This window comes from Corvus moneduloides, chromosome 1, assembly GCF_009650955.1.
Source record: "Corvus moneduloides isolate bCorMon1 chromosome 1, bCorMon1.pri, whole genome shotgun sequence".
NCBI lineage: Eukaryota > Metazoa > Chordata > Aves > Passeriformes > Corvidae > Corvus > Corvus moneduloides.
Window position 1 is genome coordinate 20,330,162 of NC_045476.1, and position 19,744 is coordinate 20,349,905.

Here is a 19,744-nt window from a genome sequence, read left to right on the forward strand (position 1 = left end):
ACAGCAGAGTGAATCCTGTTATCAATACAGATCACGTTGGGGCATCTTCCAAGAAGCAGTTGCAACTCTGCCATCCTGAGATGCTCAGCATCAAGGAGCTTTATCACAGGGCAACAAATGTGCCAAAAATCCCTAAAAATCATTAATAATAAAACTCTCACCATCCCCAGGGATTCATGATGAGAACTTAATTCAGAGAGGTCTTGAGAATTCAAATTTGGAGAGGTTTCAAACACTTAGACCCTGACACTTTTAAAATGTTTTTGATATAAATATGCATTTACTTCACATAAGCGAACACTTCATAAAACCTAATTTTTGCTACATGCTTAGCCTGCTGGCAGGGTAGCATCAGATAAGACACAATAAAGTGTAAATCTTCTTTTGGTATTATTTTTGCATTGTTTAATATATTTTCATAATACTTTCTCTGAGAAAATAGCAGCATAATTGCAAGTCCTTGTGAGTCATAGAAATAGATAACATTTGGTATATGAGATTACTAAACAGTTGGAAAGTAAAACATCCAAAATCCTAATTCAGTGAGTTGTTTAAAAGTGGCCCTTTAGCTTTATATAGAAGTGGTTTTGGAAGAGACTAAAATTTATGTTCTTAAACACTTGTTAAATCAGACTGACCTGATAAAATTTACTGCCTCTACTATCAGAACTGTTATTACCACCAGTGAATGAATGACTGAGATCTCAAACTACAGCCTTTAACTGGGCTCAAATACGGACAACTGGTGACCCACTCAGAATATTTCAGAAGTGCAACTGAAAAAGCTATGCCATTGCTAGGGAGCCTTTTTACAAGATTTATTGTAAGAATGAAAGCTCATGCCATCCTTTTTCATCCATTTAATCCATTTTTCCTTTTCCAGGACATGAGATAAGCAGCTGCTGATGTGGAGGGGGGCTGTTGGCATAGACTAGAGTAAATTGTTACAACTGATGCACACAACTGAGTTGACACTGCTATTCTCACCAGCCCCTCCCCCTGCCTTTTTTTAAGGGACATTTTTCACTACACCAAATCAGAAACATGTAAACATGAATAGCTGATACCTGTATTCTAATTAAGTCATTAATAACATGAACTAGATACCAATCCAGTCATGAAATACTTCCTGAAATTTGAGAGTACCTCAAGAGCAGCTAGAGAAAGACCATGACATTTTTTTAGATTATGTCTCTCTACATACTATGTAAACATATCTCTAACAATTGCATCAGTAATTTTTACTGAATTCTGATGTAGTGATATTAATAATATTTTTAAAAATATATAAATAACATAACCACAGATAGGGTTACAGATATAGACAGAGATAGCCCCAGCCATCCAAGAAGTCATCACACGAGATTACTAAATCTGGTCACATACTTCCAGAGAAGTAAGAAGCACTTTGTTTTAGCTTTGAATCTTGTGCGTTCTTCAATGTCTTATTCTGAGATATCAACTAATAAGAGGCTTTTATCTTTGAGAGGTGGAATAATTGCTGTCCATCATCACCTGAATTTTTTGAGCTGTTTCTTGTATATACGTCAGATACAAATATTTGCCTCCCATAAACCTAGCACAAATTATAGGAAAAAAAGTAAAACAATATCACTTTATTTACATGCAAGTTTTAACCTTTTCAATTAGATACAAAAGTGCATGTAAATAATTATGAACAATATTTTTTTCAATAAGAAAGGCCAGTTCTTAAGAACAAAAATGTGAGAATGTATAAAGCCGAAAAAGGAGTGGATTACACTTGCTGAATTACCTGAGGGTTTATTGAAGACACAGAGTACAATGGTACTGAAAAACGTCTACAGTGTTTTTTATTGTTCCCCTAAATGTCTGAACAAAGAAAACCCCAAGGAAGGAAAAATAGCATAGGTTGGAACCCTTTGTATTTCACCCTCAAATAAAAACCCCTACATGCACATTCACTCAGTGATTGCTTTCAAATCTCATTCTTGTTACCAGAAGGAAAACCTGCAGATGAGAAGTTCATTGCAGCCAGGTTAAGCAGACAGACTCAGAGTTGGCTGAGCTTCACTCTTTTTCTGAATATCCTTCCAGTTCCTCTACCCATCTCCCTTTCATTGCCAGGATCCTTTTTTAAGTGGTTGTTTAGACACTTTTCCTCAATGTTTTCCTTATGCCTTCCAGAGTGTGATCAAAGACCCTGCTGCATCCCTTAGCAGGCAGGAGTCATTGCTCTCTTGGCTGCTGCTGCTGACAGCAATGACTACAGGTGCCTCTGAAGCACTGAAAAGGCAGCAGGAAAGTTGATGTGAGAGGAGAGGATCCACTGCTATAACACAAAAAGCTGAAAAATAATGCATGTTTAAGATATCACTACTGCATTTTCCCTAGTCTCATTGTACTTATTCATAAAAGTCAACAATATTGTCACCAGATAACCTCTGAAAGCTGAGGACAATCTTCTGCTAAAGCCAAAATCAGTGTAAATAATTATGAAAAAAAAAAATTTGCTTTTTCTCTGGATGCATCCTATCTGCTGTCACATTCAAATAGCAGTTTTTTAAACACAGCCTTAAAAAGTTCATTTTTGCCCCTGCTGCTTGTTCTGCCTTTGCCTGCTGTTGTACAGCAGCTCCCTAATCTCCTACTCAAAGCTGGTCTGTAGTTCTGGAGCTCAGCTCAAGAGGAGGTGGCTTGGCAAGCATCTGCCTTGCTGCTGAAACTGGGGTAGTTCCCTAGCGAGAGCAGAAGAGAACAAAGGAGCCCATAATGCTACAAGAGGACTACAAGGAAACACAGGAAGGAGCTCATTCTTCTTTGGAAACAAAAAAAATATTTCCGATCCAAACACTGAGTTAACATTATTAAGCAGTTTCTTTGTTGCAGCACAGCAGTCAGAGCAGCAACACAAACAGGCCCCAAGAGACGCAGGCAATACATATCCTGTACGCCCACACGCGCACACACACACACAGAGGCATGCAAATACATAAAACTTACCAGTGCTTCCTTGCGCTTTTGAAAGCAGAAAAAATAACAAGTAGTCCCACCAATTAGAGTTTCAAAAGAGCATAAATAACTCATGTGTTCAAACTCCACAAAGTTTCAATGAAGTTAACTGCCTTACTTCTCTTGAGGTAACCTACAGTTACTCAAAAACTTACTGGAGATTAGACAAATCGTTATGATAAATGAGGACCAATTCAGAAATATTCTGGAAAAAATAAAATCATTACGATATTGAACTCTACCTTGAGATACTGGAAACAAATTACTGCTGAAATTCAGCAGTAGAATGCAGAAGCTCTGCATATTGTGTACTTACATGTCAGGGCTTTGGCAGGCAGAAGATGCACCAGAAAGCTGTCCCTGCCCACATCACCTCTTAATCAACCAGATTCGTATGAGAACGAGAAACCATACAGTGAGATGCAAAGTTCCTGAGACTGCATTTTGTCTTTTTCCTCAGCAAAAGAGGATGAGTAACTGTAAAACCGTGTTGTTCCCCCTCCTGTTTCTACCACCACCATTAGAACTTTGTGAATGAAGACTTAGTGTGTATAGATTTAATCTCCACTGGGCATTTGCTTTATTCCCCTGACTGTTCTTACAAAGCAGACACAGTGAAAGTGACTGCTGACTCCTCTGTCTGGGCATTAGCTCAGAGGCAACAGCGACCAGGTCAACAGACACAAGTTATGCACCAGCCAACTATTGTGCCACTTAGAGCATGAGGCCACTTAAACTGCATCTGCTAATCCCACAGTTTTGCATGCCTGACCCAGACAAAGCAGGCGAGGCTGCACCTAAATACCTCCCTTCCCTATAGATATAAAGAGGTCTTTCCTTTCTAACCCCAGGGATTGGAGTCCGCTGTGCAGCTTCATTTGATGCCGTCTTGTTTTTCTTTCTGAGAAAATCAGTGCTTACAATGTGCCAAATAAACTTCCCCCATGCGTAAGTACAAGGGAGATTAAAAAACCTGAAATGGTCAAAATATTGTCTCATCTCCATTGGATAAGATCTTCCAGTGCTGTCTAGAAAGCACTGCTGGTAAGAGTGACTTCCCCTGCACTCCCTTCCCTGGACATTCCAGACAGCTAGGGTACATTAAACACTTTAAATTACTAAAACCTCCAGGCACCCTGCAGACAATCCATGTGCCTCCATCCATCATAGGTCATACACTTAAAATCTGTAACGAAGGCCAGTAATTTCTCAATGAAAATATTTCAAACATCCAATAAAAATGAAATATTATGGAATGGCATCCAGAATGCTCTCTGTCCTCAGGGAGGAAAGGTCAGCATGGGCCTTCCCTCGCTAAACACACTGTGCTTTCATAACTCTCATTTATATAGACTGTCTGAAATCACCCACTTACGAGATTTAAAACCCACATTTCTTCTTAACCAAAAATGTAAGTGGAGTAGAGACACAAAAAGTTCTTACTAGCAAATGATAAAGGCACTCACAGCTCACAATAAATGCAGTTTTTATTATTAAAATGTTCAAGGATCAAGAACTGAAATAACCAGTTACACTATTGACACCAATTAAGTATCCAAACTCAGTTGCTAGATGCTACATGGAAGCGCACACTCACAGAGTACACTGTCCTAGTTTCCCTAGGATGTCTATGTTCAGGGGATATCTATATTCACCTAAAGCAATGCAATATGACTATTTTAAAGTGCAGAGCTTTGAACAATTTTTAATGCTATTACTCAGCTGCACTGTAACAAGCTATGGAAATAAAGGGGACTTGCAGCAAGCTCGAACAGGGACACACACTTGAGGCATGAGACTGTACACACATGGCCACATGTCTGTGTATTAAACCTAATTTACACAAGATACTACCCATGCAACATAAATATATAATATCATCTAAAAAAACTTTAGTTTTCAGTGGATAAGGCTAAGAAAGGTAAAGAGATTTGTCCAACTACAATTCTCTTTTCCTCTTCCTTGCTAACCAACGTAACCAATTGTGCCTTGCCGTGGAGGAAGCTTACAGAAGGCAATTTCAAAGGGGAACAGAAAGGCTGTGAGGGAGAGAAGGACACCATTATGCAGCTAATGCCTCACACCGGCACAGTCAGCAGCAGAGGACAGACATCCTTATGACAGGATTAATATTGTCTGTACCACCCCCCCATCCTCCCCTGCTGAAGTGCATGGTCGTGTCCAGAGGATAATCACAGGAGCAGGCACCAAAATATTTAGCAAATGTCATCAGCATTGGGAGAGGTGTCATGTTTACATCACCAGCACAGTGGGGAGAGGGGAAGGCAAAGATATTTCTAAAGACCAAGAAAGCTGTAACTGGTTAACACACATTTGCAGCATCAAGAACGGGAGGTGGAGATAACAGTGATGACAGGTTTGACACTGAACAAAAATTAGTTGAATGGCTTATGAAAATACTTTGCATATTTGCACACTTGCCATATATATCCCTGCATGACTTTGCATGATTGTCCTACTTTCAAAACATTTCAGCCTTACTGAAACTTTTCCATAGTCGAGGCTATCCTTACATAAACCATAAATTTGTAGATGGTTTTTTGCCTTCCAAACTATTATTTTCACTAGCTTCTTGAATAATAAATCCATGCTTGCAGAAATTTGTCATTTAACAAGTTGTTTATTAATTAGAGGCCATCAAGGTTGGTTAGTTAAAAAAAATTCAACAGTCTGGTTTAATTACATCAAGCACAGGAACTGAAGTGGCCTGAATGCACATAAAATACTCAGGGAGCTCATAAACACAGTGTAAGAAAATTCATGAAGTTCTGAAGTATTGGTTTGTATATTCAATGTACATTGACTCATGCTACTATTACTTATTATTTGATAGTATCAGCAGAATGATTGGCATTTTATAAACATAAATAGACAAACTTACGTTCAAAAAAAAATTTGCACATTGGTCAATAAAAAGAAGATAACAGAATGAAAAAACAGATGACATAAATAAGCAGGGATAATGAGAAATCATTCCATTCATCACTGTTAAGTACTTTGATACTGCATATTCTGTTAGCATATAGAGTAGACTGGTCCATGTATCTCCATGAGCTGTTCTGTGATTATGAAGGTGAGACCCTTTTGTCCCCCATACTGAGACACATCTGTTGGAAACATCTGGATATAACCTGTCAGACCCACCAGACAGATAACACTAGGGAAAGCAAGACCCCAAAGCACTGGAGCAGTGCAGCTTAAAGTGTCAGTGTCCAGGGGTACCAACACAATCTAGGTGAGTGATATTATCCTGGCATGCACAACACTGGCAAAGTATTCTTCAGCCTTTTCTGGTGAAGAGTTGTCCTTAAACAATAAAAACATATTTCTGTGAGGAAAGCTTCTGGAGAAGTCGAAGAAATGGAGAATGCTTCAGCCTAATTGAAGGGTTTAGGAACTCAGATGACAGGACTCAAAACACAGAAGCTTGGTGCTTTTATTTTAGCAAATTCTGTGCAAAAAACCACAGGCTGATGGGACAGAAAAAAAAAAAGAACATAAAACCAGAGTCAGGAGGCAGTACTTCACACAGATACCCCAAATCCTGCAGACCCAAACACCAAAGAGGCTGATATCAAAGTTCTGGACCGGGAGAGACTGGTGCTCATGTTGTTTTGGGGCATGGTGTAGAGGGGATTTCTACAAATACACATTACACAGCCACTAACAGGATCCTGGTAGTAAGAAGTTGCTTAAGACTGCACTAATTACTACCACGGTGCAGAGGCAGTTTCAGAACTGCTATGCAAATTTCAGTTTCCTGAGCAGCTTTACAGTAAAGATAAATATCTAGTATTACATCTTTAAAAATGAATGTCATAATCTCGTAGAAATTTGTTCTTTAAACTTGTCTTAAAAGAAGTCATTAAAAAGACATAAGAAACTAATTGAAAATGGGCAATGTAACTTGTTTTACAGCTAATTTCAATCTAGATTTCAGGAAGATGAGATATTAGCTGGTTTTTCCTTGTCTTATGGCTCCCTCTCACTGGAGCACATCAGAACCAATTGCATTATTTACACTCCTGAGTATGAATCAAAGTCCGAAAGGTTTTCTATAACAGAGATAAAAGAACAGAGCACAGACATGATCCATCTCACAAGTGAAACACAATAAAGCTTCAACCCTAGGCAGGACATCTGTATGCTATGCTGCAACACGAAGCTTCCAAAGCCTCCAAAGTCTTTGAAGACTGATGTGGCAATTCAATTTGATGAAAAGGACCATATTAAATTTCTTATATAGCATACAAAGTGAGCTTATATTTCAGTTTTGGTTTACAAATGTTTAATCATACAACATCTGAATCAGCAAAAGAAGGAGGATGGTTCTGTACACCAACATGTTTTCTTTTTGTTTGCTGTATTTAGTAAGGAGAACATTTATGAATCCCCTCTGTGGATTTCAGTCTCTTTGTGGAATTCAGACCAGAAGTGAGGTAGGAATTGAGAAAGGTTTTAATGCAAAGGGGTGAGTCATTCAAAGATTGCCCAAATATTTATTTGCCCTACAGAAATCAGTTGATGGGTGTAACATGGAGTTGGGTAACACCAAAGAAGTCCCCCTACCTCTCTATTTGCAATGCAGGGCTGGCACACAAGCACACACAAAAGCTTCAAAGGTTGTGAGGGCCTGTGGGCACATCTTTGCATATGTATGGAGACAGGAAGGGGGAGGGGAGGACAGCAACACAGATTTTTCAGTCCATACTCTTCTGTTACAAGCATGATGCAGAGAGATTGCAAAAGGGTGTTTTCTTTGGACCTGAAGTGCTATTTGGGATATGAGCACTATTTCAAGTGGTTCCCCAGTACTTAATGAAAGGTCCCTTTTTATTACCTTGTGCTCAAGTGACCATATAAAACAGAGATGGGCAAACATTTTTAAGCAGGTTTTTTTTGGATTCAATTTTCTACATCACAGGCAAATAAAGGCAACCCACAATGTGAATTATTTTGGGTAAAAAGGGTGATTTTTAACATAATAACAACATCATCCTCAGTTAGGTAACATTACCTTTAACAACCACCTCATGAAACTGCATAACTTTAAAATTCTAAATGCCAGAGAGCAGACACAGCAATAAATATTGATGGTGGGAGATATTGCTATAGGGCAACATTTTTGGCTTGTCTATTAATACCATAAGAGTAGAAGGCTGCTCTTCAACACAGCTTTTGAAACTCTACTCTTGATATTCCTTTGGACATCGGCAGCCCAGAAAGGGTACAGGTAACTCATACTGAAATCTGTTGAATTTTAATGCAGTAGAAGCAGACGTGCCACAAGGTCTCCGTTATTGGTATATAGCATGATGGCTTGTTTTGTCAGGTATTTAATGTGGTGGCAGAAGGAAATTTTGGACTGCAGGCATTTATTTCAGTGGAATATCCACAAATACAGACTAGAAGAGAAGTAACCTTCTACAGTCATGGTATTATTTTAAAATTTTCTGCCTACATAAATATGACAGTGTCTCCTATGCACAATATAATGCTACGAAAAACATGCTTCCTTAGAGATGTGCATGTTAAAAATGCTTATGTTTACTATCTGAAAAAAACCAAAACAGTTATTAACAGTGCTAAAACCAAGAATGATTTTTAATTTTATCAAATCACATTAAGAATGCTCTTAAGTTTTAAGCTGTTGGTTTACATTTATATTATCAAATGTAACCTTTCTGCTCTACCAAGAAGCCTGAAGGGCACCAGATTAGTCTAAGAATACAGAAGCTTGCAAGTGAACTCATTGCTACTGAGCACAGGCTGTGCTGAAACGCTCTCACTATTCTCTCTGCTACCCTCTAGTGAACAAGGAAAAATAAGCTCTAAGCACCTTTGAATCTTACAGTGAATTGAATCTAAACTGAATCATTACTCAATTCAGTTTTCCAGTTTTGGACTAAAATAGAGACCTCTTTCAACAGCACTTCTGGCAATTATTTTTCCTGACTCTGTCACTCCATAAATCGAGAAGTTTAAGACTGCAAACTGCATTTAAAAACACATTTTTGTTGAGGAGGTGATAGGACTAGTTGACCTTAAGGTCTTCTCTCTACATTCAGGACCTTTTTTTTCCTCTCCGTGGTACACATTATTTAGTAGTTTAAAATATTTTTTTAATTGTAACTTGCTTTGAACCATGGTAAGTGTTTTGCTCATGGTGAGGAACTACTTGTCTTTTTTGAATATTGGGAAAGGGGGATGCAGTGGAGAATGAAGCATTGGAAAAATGTAGAGAATTTGCAGTAATTTAGTACCTACTGCCAGAGACAAGAAAGGGGTATTTCACTGATCTATTCAAGAAAAGCGACATTCAGGACATATCGTGAAGGTTACTACACTGTTACTGTTTGCTGTTCCTCTACACCATTTCTAGCTCCTTTCCTGCCTCTTTCTGAGGATTGGTTTACAGATGGTAAACAGAAACTGATGTCTGTGTAACTCACCATCTGGCTAATAGATGCATTTTTGCATAGGCTCATTAGCATGCTCGTTCCATCCCAAATCCTCCATAACAGTTTAGTCTCTGTCTGTATCATCTTCATAACATAGTTAATAAATGCAAAATGCATACACGAAGTTGCAGTTCATGTGGAACATAATCACAGCTTTTAACTAACCAAAACATCAGAAATGGGACTCGACCCAACCCTCCTGAGCATCAGCTGCATTTGCTGTCTGGTCCACTTTTGGATTATTATTTTATTCTGCTTGAATATCTGCCTTTAATTTACAACTGGTTCATTTTTTTACCTGAGATGCTCTCTGCAAGAAAAAGCAACCGCTAACTTAATCTTTATAATCTGTATTTTACTTAGAGGGAAAGGCAAATCATTAAAAAGATTGCCTTAAAACCTAAGCTTATTTGAGTTATAGCTTGGCTGGCTTTTCCCATTATAATTACCCTGAGATGCCTAAAAGCAAGAAGAGGAATGACAGGGCTAATTTTAGCCTATTCAATAGCATTACACAGTTAGTCAAGAACAGGGATTTTTTTTCTCCTTGACCTATTCTGTCCCCATTTAATAATACTGGTCAGAAAGTTCAAAACTTGGGTTATTCAAGCTCAGCGAATTACTGCTTTGAAGTGACAGTGTCACGAGAGACTAACAAACAGATAAACACAAAGTCAAAAATACACACAGGTCAGACTGAAAACAGGATCTAGCAGCAGCCAAGTGGAAGTCAAGAACAGCAGCACTGTGTGTGCATTGCATTAACTAAGGATGTGCTAAGGTCTCTCCTCAGTTACTTGTGAATCTTCAACTTTAAATGAAAATGGGAAATATTCAGAGGAGGAAAAAATCTACTAACATTCACTAATATGTTATCTATGAGTGTTTTAATATAGTTAGATAAAATAGAAAAAGCATGAAAATCTTATGCCAAATACTAGGGGAATGACAGCAAAACCAGTGGACTGGAGCCTGCACAGGATAAGGATGCTTCATCAGCACAGGCAGCACCTCCTCTACAGCCCATCACTGCACCACACTGCAGATGTGGCTCAGAGGCACAGCATTTCAGCCAGCCTGGACTCAGGGCTGGGTTTACATTGCTAATAGGGTTTCAACAACGACAGGCAACCACAAGGAGACAAGTTTGTCACTGAGCTGAAATGAACCCAACACCAACTAGATTTTTGTTGGTTTGGATAGTACTGTGGAGCTAATGAAAATGGAAGAATAGAGAGGAAATAAAAGAAGTAATGATGGAGAAGAAAGGGAGGCACAAAAAGGGAGAATATCAATAGAGAATGGAAATTAGTTGAGAAGAGGGAGAATCTAAAAATGCACAAAAAAGTGTTGGTTGCACAAGCCAACAACAGCAAAGCTGGAAGTCTAGATATGCCCAGCAATTTTCAAGAGACAGCATTACAAATGCACCAAAGATATGCTGCAAATAACTTGTTTATCCAGATTTATCCAGGTACAAATACAGCTTATGACCAGTTTTTAGAGAGCCAAACTTAGAAAATCTTTTTTAGCAAAAATTCTGATATGGACAGCAATGCAATTTCTGCCCATAACTCCAGCCTACCCATCAACGAGACTACACTTCAGTAGTGGTCTGGTAGGTTTTGTCCCAGTTTTATTTGGCAAGACTATCACTACTCATTTATACTTGCACATTCACTTGAAAACATACTCATTTTACCTCAGACTACTGAATTACCAGCATGACTCTAAGCTAGTTTTAAAAAAGAAAACTCTAGAGAGAGTTACACTGACTCTGAAAAGAGGTGGCTAAATTCAGATCTCTTTCCACAAGATGTTGAAGACCCTCAGTTTCCAGTAATGATATTGTCAAGTGCTTAGCATACACAGGTTTTGACCTTAGTCATCTAAGTTTCAGAATTCCCATGTGATCCACTGGCAAAGTGCTTCAGTTTTTAGAGTGCTGTTCTCAAGGCAACAATGCATTGCTAAATTCCACACTTCAGCAGGAAGCTCCGTTCAAGCAGAATTTGCAATTATATCAGACCCAGTAAAAAAGAAAAGCAAAAAAAAGTAAAAAAAAAAAAGAAGATATGTCTGGCCTCTTTTGTAATACCAACCATTTATGTTTCCACAGTTCTTTTCCAGTCCTTTGTGCTTCCACATCTGAGCTGTACTTCTTGCCCATGGGCTTCACAGTGTTCTTCAGAAGAAAATGACAGCAGGATGAAAGGGATGGTTAAGGGTCCAAGGACCAATTTTTCTTCCCTCCAGACAGTAACCCTGTTTCAGCAAGCTCCCATCCATAATCATTACCCCACACCTGACATGGCAGTATTTGGACATAAGGCTTGCTCTTGCACCAGGGTCTAAAGCAGTACAAAGAAACTTCCCAAAGACAAAAAACCCCGAACTCCTAAAATTCTGCATACAAGGCAATTAATTGCAAAAGAGTTAAGTCATCTAAAGTAACTGCTGTCTGAGCCTGTGTTTTCAGTTTTCCAGGCAAGGTTTGGGTAGTGGGGGGCCTATAGGGATGGCTTCTGTGAGAAGCTGACAGAAGCTTCTGCTGTATCTTGACAGAGCCAATAGCAGCTGGCTCCAGGACAGACCCACCATTGGCCAAGGCCGAGCCCATCGGTGATGGTGGTAGAGCCTCTGAGATAAGATATTTAAGAAGGAAAAGAAAAAGTTATTGGGCAGAAGTAATTTGCAGCCAGAGAAGGAGTGAGAATATATGAGAGCAACAACTCTGCAGACACCAAGGTCAGTGAAGAAGGAGGGGCAGGGGTGCTCCAGGTACCAGAGCTGCGATTCCCCTGCAGCCCCACGGTGAGGATCGTGGTGAGGCAGCTGTGCCCCTGCAGCCCACAGGGGACCCCACACAGGTGAGCAGGTGAGTGCCCAAAGGAGGCTGTGACCATGTAGAAATCCCAAGCTGGAGAAGGCTCCTGGTCGGACCCGTGGGGGACCTACGCTGGAGCAGGCTGTTCCTGAAGGACTGCATCCCATGAAAAAGGACCCATGCTGGAGCAGGCTGTTCCTGAACGACTGCACCCCATGAAAAAGGACACACACTGGAGCAGTTCATAGAGAACTGTAGCCCATGGGAAGGACTCAAATTGGAGAAGTGTGGGGAGCACTGGCTCCAGGGGGAGGAACTACATGCTGGAGCAGGCAAAGGACTCCTCTTCCCCAGGAGGAAGTAGCAACAGAATCAACATGTGATGAAGTGACTGTAACCCCCATTCCCCATCTCCCTGCACTGCTGGGAGATGGCAGGTAGAGAATCGGGAATAATGTTAGGCCTGGGAAGGAGGAAGGGGTGGGGGAAGGGTTTTTTAAAGATTTAATTTACATATTCTTACTTACTTGTTGTCCTACTCTGATCTTTCGATTGATAATAACTTCAATTAAGTTCTCCAGGTCAGGTCTGTTTTGCCCTTGACAGTAATCAGTGAGTGATCTCTCCCTGTCTTTATCTCAACTCATGATGTTTCGGCATATTTTCTCTCCTCTGTCCAGCTGAGAAGGAGAGTAATAGAACAGATTTGGTGGCCCCTGGTCTAGCCAGGGTCAACCCACTACAGGTTGCTGTCACGAATAGAGTGCAGCTTTCTCCACATTACTAATCTGGACTCATTAAAGGTCACCAAATAATGCTTTATTGTGGCAGGGCAAGGGCAGTACCAACAAAATAAGCCTTCTGAGTATAAATCCTTTCAATAGCTGACGTGCAGTTGATACAGGGGCGATGCACAATTGTAAGGTCTTCAGCAGGGATCAAGAACATTTAAATCAATGAGTTTAATCAATTGGCACATATTCATAGGAAAAAATCCAAGAAGGGTGTGTCTTAGATATGACATTTTGCAATGCCCATCCCAGGTGGAGATTAGAACAAATACACCAGGATAATTACTACCTAATTAGAATATAAAGTTATGACATTGTAGTCTGCACTTAGCCTGATAATACTAGAGATACAAAGCAAGCACCCACTTAATTATTTCAACACTGGAACAATACAGAGATGAAGAAACATTTTCTAGAACTGAGATTCATCTCAGTGGAAAATTCCACTTTTTTTTTCATTTATTTTTATTTTAAATCATCAATATTCCCAATCAGGATTAATAGAAGTGGGGGTTTCTGAGGCAAAAAATAAAACAATTATATGGGATTTCAGGTAAATTGAAGTATTGTGCATGATAAAGCTAAAGTTTTTAGTTCAGGTGATTTTAGCTTCAAGGAGCATACACACAAAACAAAAATGGCAGTACAAATCTAGAAACCTCATGCCACCTTGCAATTGGTTTTTTTAGTGTAGCAGGACACTGCTTCTCTTTCCCTCCTCATTGCTCCCCCCTACCACCAAATAAAAAGAAAAATCCAAAACATCACTGAAATATTATTTTTCCACCAGGGAAATATGATTTTTACCAAATGGTATTTTCCAGGAGAAAAAGAACAGCACAAAAAAAAACCCCTTACCATCACTTTCTTCAAAGCTACTCCTGTGGCAATGCCAAGGAGTGTGCCAGGCTGTTTGTCAGACAGCTCTATTAGAACCTCCAACTCTCTGTCTCCTACCAACACATCACCTGTTAGAACAAACACAAAGCATGCAGCCTACCTTTTGCTTAGTTCATTCCCAGCTTGCTGCTTCCAGATGGGGCAAAATTACTGAAGCCATCTGGAAATATTATGATTATACATTTGCAGGGGAGAGTCTGGTGGTTCTTTCCACCTAATTCCTTCAGAAGAGTTTATGACTAGTATTGTTTCTCTGTTCAAGGATTTCAGATGTAGGAGTTTTTTAGAGTACAATAATACAAATTTGGAACCACTCCAGACAGAAGTCCTGCCAAAAGTAACATCCACAGACTAAAAAATGTTCACCACCCACTAGGAACAGTGCAGAGTCCATCCCAAACCAGTGTGACAGGCTGAGCAGTAACCCAACTTCTGACACTCAAAGCCCTGAGCTAGGCTGAAACCTATGGGACAGTGTCAAATGCTTTGCACAAGCTCAGGTAGGTGGTGTCAGTCACTCTTTCTTCATCCACCAACATCTTTACCTCATCATAGAAGGCCACCAAATTTGTCAGGAATGATTTGCCCTTAGTGCAGCCACATTGGCTGTCACAAATCACCTTCCAATTTTCCATGTGCCTCAGCATAGTTTCCAGGAGGATCTGCTCCATGATCTTGCCAGACACTGAAGTGAAACTGATGGGACTCTAGTTCCCTGGGTCTTCTTTATACCCCTTCTTAAAACAGGCATTATGTTTCCCCTTTTCCAGTCAGTGGGAACTTAATTGGACTTCTCAAATACGATGGATAATGGCTTAGGCACTTCATCTGCCAGTTCTCTCAGAACATTTATCGCAGATACATTTCATCAGATCTCATGGACTTGTGTACCTTCAAGTTCCTTAGATTGTCTCAAGCCTGATCTGCTTCTACAGCAGGTGGTTCCTCATTCTCCCAGTAAACGCTTTTTCCTTCTGCAAGTTAGGCAGTGTGGCTGGAGCACTTGTCAGTGAAGACTGAGGCAGAAATGCCATTGAGAACCTCAGCCTTCTCCAAATCCCAGGTAACAAGGTCTCCCATTTCTATCCAGAGAGGGCCCACTCTTTCCCTTATCTTTCTTTCACCACCATGTATGTAGCAGCTTTTCTTGCTGCCGTTGATGTCCTCTGATATTCCTGATCAACTTTAATTTTATCAGGGCTTTAGCTTTCCTAACCAAATAACTGGCTGCTCGGACAATCTCTCTGTATGTTTCCCAGGCTACCTGTCCTTGCTTCCACCCTCTAGAAGTAGGCTTCTTTTTTGTGTTTGAGTTCGTCCAGGAGCATCTTGTTCATCCATGCAAGCCCCCAGGCATCTTTGCATAACTTTCTTTTTATTGGGATGTATTGATTCTGAGCTTGGAGGAGGTGATCCTGGAATAGTAATCAGCTTTTGTGGGTCCCTTTTCCCTCCAAGGCTTTATCCCATAGTATTTTACCAAGCAGATCCCTGAGGAAGCCAAAGCCTGCTCTCCTGAAGTCCCAAGTAGTGAGCTTGCTGTGCCTCCTCCCTGCTTCCCCAAGGATCTTGAATTCCATTATTTCATGGTCACTGCAGCCCAGTCTGCCCTTGAGTTTCACCTCCTGCATCAACCCCTCCTTGTTGGTGAGATCGAGGTTACACATAGCATCTTTCCTTGCTGGCTCCTCTCACTTGGAGAAGGAAGTTATCAACAACACTTTCCAGGAACCTCTGGATTGCTTATCTCCTGCTATGTTGACCTTCCTGTTGGGATGGTTGAAGTCCCCCATAAGGACCAGGGTTTGTGAATGTGAGGATGCTCCTGTCTGTCTACAGAGACCCTCATCCACTCAGTTGTCCTGATCAGGTGGCCTGTACCAGACCCCCACTGTAATGTCACCTGTCCCTTCCCTCCCTTTAGTCATGACCCATAAGGTCTCAGTCAGCTCCTCATCCATCCCCAGGTGGAGCTCCGTGCATTCCAGCTGGTCATTATCATAGGGAACAACACTCATTCCTCACCTCCTCTGCCTGTCCTTCCTAAAGAGCCCATATCCTTCCATTCCAACACTCCAGTCGGTAATAGGAACCATCTGACCACTGATGACAACTAGGTCACAGCCCTGCAGTCTTCACACATCTCTAACTCCTCTTGTTTATTCCCCATGCTAACTGTGTTTGCACAGAGATATTTAACCTGGGCCCCCCTTATTTAACAGTAAGCCAACTTACTGACTGTAGTGGCAGCAATTCCTTTGTCCTGTTCTTCAGGTGCTTCTCTGCTGACCTGTGATCTCGTACCAGGCTCTGGGCATCTCCTGCTGGCATTGGCATCAAACTGGTAGAGCAGGTAGATTGTGGTTCCCCTCCCTCGGCAACCTTAGTTTGAAGCCCTCTTCACTAGCTGAGCAAACCTATGACGAAATACTGCAGCTCCTTCTCACCACAGAAACATTATTATTCAGGTGCTTGTGCTGTACAGCAACAGCTTATCTGCTGCAGATAAACCTCTCCATCTCTTCTGATTTTAAAAGGACAGTCAAATGGATTTCTCCATACAGCTTCTCCTGTATTTAAGCCAGAAGTCTTCTCAGACTGGTGGGGGCTAGTACAAACCTGCACCTTACTGTGGCAATATGAGCTTCCCACCTTGCACATTCCTATTACTTAGAACCGTACAGGAAATAATAAGAAGAGTTCTGGGTGGTTCTGCTGCCCATCAACAATTTAAAGTGTAAACATCTTCAGTCCAGCACCTTTGCCTATGTCTATCAAGAAGAGGACCTAATTGTCCCAGATTGCTACTAATCACCACCAGCATTTCAGAAAATAGAAATAACCTTAACCATAAATATGCTCCAACATGCCACAAACTTACCGTAGCTTTTCAAATGTTGCCCTCATAGATAGCCCAGGGGAAACCCAAGGAGAACACCACAGCCCTTATCAGCTTGAATTCAAAGGAGGGAGAGAATAGCAACAGGATGAAGGATGCACAGGCACATTAGGGGAGGAAACAAAGACGCTCCTTCTTGCCTCACTGGGATGTAGCAACTTCCAGTGACTGTAGCCCAGCCCTCCACCAAACTGGTTTGTGCCCTCGAGGGTATGCCAGGAAATTAAAGGCTTGTCATGCACTTCTGTTGTGGCAACATGCTTACATATAATTTTCAGCAATACATATGTTCAAAAGATATACACTGTGTGAGTCTTTGTTACACAGATGTAAATAAAACAGTGTGAATATAGAACTAAGAAGCCTTTCTCTCCAGGCACTCAGCCTCCTGGAAGGCTGTAAATATGCACTGTTAATGCATGGCTGTTCTACAAGAGTTTTCCTGGAAAAAAAAATCCCGTTAGAATGATATATATTCAAACCACTCACAAAAAGAAAATTTAAGCTTAAATTAAGAGCAGAAAAATAAAAAGGCAATTTAGATGGAGAGATAAAAAATTATTTACAAGGAATACACACATGTAACTCCTTAAAAAAATTCCTATCTCTTGATCTTCATGAATTGTTTATAATTAACATTCAGTTAATATATGGATTTTAATTACTATGAGACAATTGTGAAGACAACTTTTTAGTTCAATAATATTCTCTCTTGGATCACTAACTCAGCTCCAGAAACTAAGGCAGTAAAGTGAGTTCCTACTTACTGCTTACAACAAGATGTGGAAACCCTTCTCCTAAGAACTCTTTGTCCACCAGGCGAGGATGTCACCATGACCTCTCATGCCACAGCTGCACTGAGAGAGAAATCCTCATGCTTGCTCTTTTTTCCCTATAAAATGAACTGAAAATACTGAGAAGCAGAAACCACCAGCCCCGAGGAAGGACAACTGCAGAGATCTCTGTACTGCACTTTGCAAAGTGGGGCTGTGGTGGGTGATGGACATGACCTATGTTCGCTGTGGTCAGAGACAAATCACAGATCCTTTGTAAATCAGCAATTTCCCATTGTGCTGCTATGTGTAGGGAGACTAACAACATTCAAATAATATCAGAAACCTATACAAATCATATTGGCACCACCAGACAGGCCTAACAGCCCTCCCTCCCCTGGTGTGTGACTTCCTGTGTTCCTTTGCCATAAAATCATAGATTCATGGAATTGTTAAGGTTGGAAAAGATCTCTAAGATCATAGAGTCCAGTGGTTAACCCAGGACCACTGCGTTCACCACTAAACCATGTAGTATGCAACAGAATCAGTCCCAAATCCAGAACTGGCAAAATCCATTATCTGTACAGTTCTACACAGAGCAAGGTCCTGCAAGCATCACCCACCATTTATTTCTGCCAACGCTGTACATCTCTGTGCCTTCCTTCCTTCTAGATTGGAAGCAAATTAAGCCTTTGGAAAATAGGAAGTGATTTACATAAAGTATTAATGCCTCTTGATGCAACAGTATTCAATATTTTATTCTTTGTTGCTTCACATCAATCAGAGTCTCTCAGATTTCAGAGGAATGTTTGCCCAGTCACTGTGTAAAGCCAAATATAAAAAAAAAAATCTGCTCATTCCTTGACTGTAATTAATTATGTATTTATAAGCTCATAGTCTGGTGGATCACAGGTATTTTGCAAAAACCTAAATATAAAAAATCATTATAGACTACATTTTGCATGCAAAACTTGAAACTTCTACAGTTTCTATCATCAGTTATAAAGACTAATAAAAATTCTTCTAATCAAACAAAGGAGGTCTAAAGCCTTCCACAGTATTCCTCACAAATGCAGTCAGGTCACTATTGCTACACATCACCTTATAAAACTGTGAGATACACACAGACTGTTGCTCTTCAGCAAGTACTGTTTGCCAAAATGGACTTTCATTTTCTATTCCATAATTAATTCATGTTTAGATATAGGTGTCTAGAGGCAAAACCTACACGTGAACTGAATAGTGTATCAGCTACAGGTTTTACACAACTATCCTTAAGAATTCACTGAGGAATTAAACATCACGTAATGATGAAATGACCTTGTCAAGGTTATGCAAAACGTGTCTGGCAGAAATGGGAATCACACTTTTAATCACCAGAGCCTACTTAACCACAAAAGTCAAACTTTCACTCTCTTGAATTTGGAAAAAAAAAAAATCTAAATCAAAGTGTTTTCATAATCCACTAGAAAGGTATAATATAATTGGATACTGAATAAATAAATCCCAGTTTACATGCAATGATATGTCTATTTTGCCAATATTGACATATGTCTTCTTTGCTAATATTGGCTGCTTTTTCTGTATTTTAATATTAATATCTAACAATTTTGTTTAGATTTGCTGTATAATAACACCTTTCTCTGAAATGGGATCAATTTTTAAATATATATTTTAAGTACTTCTTTCAAAGCCCATAATAAAAATTTATCTGAAATTTACTCTTATCTCTTCCAAACTCAAGAATACCAGCCTCTAATGCTATAAAGTCCAAGTCTACTATCAATGCCTGGTTTATTTTAGTTTTGTGCGTCCCACTTTCAAACCAAATGCTTCTAATGAGATTAAAAGAGGAAAAAACATCAACTAAATAGAACAACTCACCTGGGCATCTTAGACGATCATTTCAAATCCATATTAAAAGCTTTCCTGGGATGGTTCTAACACTGAGGAATAACATATTGGCCACAAGAGCCTGTGGTTTACTTTAGCCCTAGGATAATGAAAAAAGCAGAACAATAAATAAATGGTCATTTGTCTCCACTTTCACCAGTGTTGCATGGTATGTTAAAACAATGTAA

The 19,744-nt window shown here is 40.0% G+C and overlaps 1 protein-coding gene and 1 long non-coding RNA gene across 4 annotated transcripts in view; both read right to left on the minus strand.

Annotated features, from left to right (window-relative positions):
- KIAA1217 (KIAA1217 ortholog) overlaps nucleotides 1–19,744 on the minus strand; it is a 364,593-nt gene that overhangs the window by 271,345 nt on the left and 73,504 nt on the right. The window contains exon 1 of one of the 3 annotated variants that reach the window (XM_032101086.1): nucleotides 16,227–16,278. The exons of the other annotated variants lie outside the window; for them this stretch is intronic. The gene's annotated coding sequence lies outside the window, so the exon portion shown is untranslated. Of the gene's footprint in view, nucleotides 1–16,226; nucleotides 16,279–19,744 lie in introns of those variants that run through there. 3 annotated transcript variants of the gene reach the window in all.
- LOC116440436 lies at nucleotides 5,613–14,077 on the minus strand. The gene is made up of 2 exons (XR_004238586.1): nucleotides 11,576–14,077; nucleotides 5,613–6,482 (listed from the first exon to the last, which is right to left on the minus strand). It is a non-coding gene; the product is annotated as an uncharacterized LOC116440436 (long non-coding RNA).